The following is a 709-nucleotide window of genomic DNA, read 5'->3' on the forward strand; positions in this document are numbered from 1 at the left end:
GCTGACACTGACAGCCAACCAATCAAAAACAACAACAAGGTGCCTGAATTTGAACCACCGAACCAATCCTGTCGCCCCGTTCTTACCCACACACACACACACACACACACACACACACACACACACACACACACACACACACACACACACACACACACACACACTACTCCCGCACAGCTTCACCAGCTATGCAAGAAGTTCAGAGAAGTCGGGACGAGTGCTCGACCGACCACCCAAAACGACCGACCCCAAAAGTTCAGACTTTCGGACGTGCGTGGGGCAAGAAAAAAACTGGAAAGGATGGATTCTCTGTGCGTTGGTGGAGACTGTATGCAGCCCGAATTCACTAGAAGCCTTAAAAAAAAGAGGGGGAGAGGAGGGGGTTGAAATGCTAACGGCAAGTTTATACTCCCATCGCACCATGCTTAGATCTTGTTCTTCCCGACAAGCGCTGCTGTTGTGCGGTACGGAGTATAGCAGTGTTTCTCAAACTTTCAAATTTCAAGGTCTCCCCTTAACCAAATTTGGTTCCATTTGTACACTGTCAGAGTTACACAATTGTATGGGTCCATTTAGACCCCCCTAAAGGAACCCACAGAGTCCCTGGAATCCACTTTGAGAACCACTGGAGTATAGAAACCGAGCTTTAAACCACTGGTTCTCAACGTTGGGTTCCGAGGATCACCAGGGGTTTCAAAGGGAACCTTTA

The sequence above is a fragment of the Nannobrachium achirus genome, assembly GCF_963921795.1.
Source record: "Nannobrachium achirus genome assembly, chromosome: 16".
In the NCBI taxonomy this organism is placed as follows: domain Eukaryota; kingdom Metazoa; phylum Chordata; class Actinopteri; order Myctophiformes; family Myctophidae; genus Nannobrachium; species Nannobrachium achirus.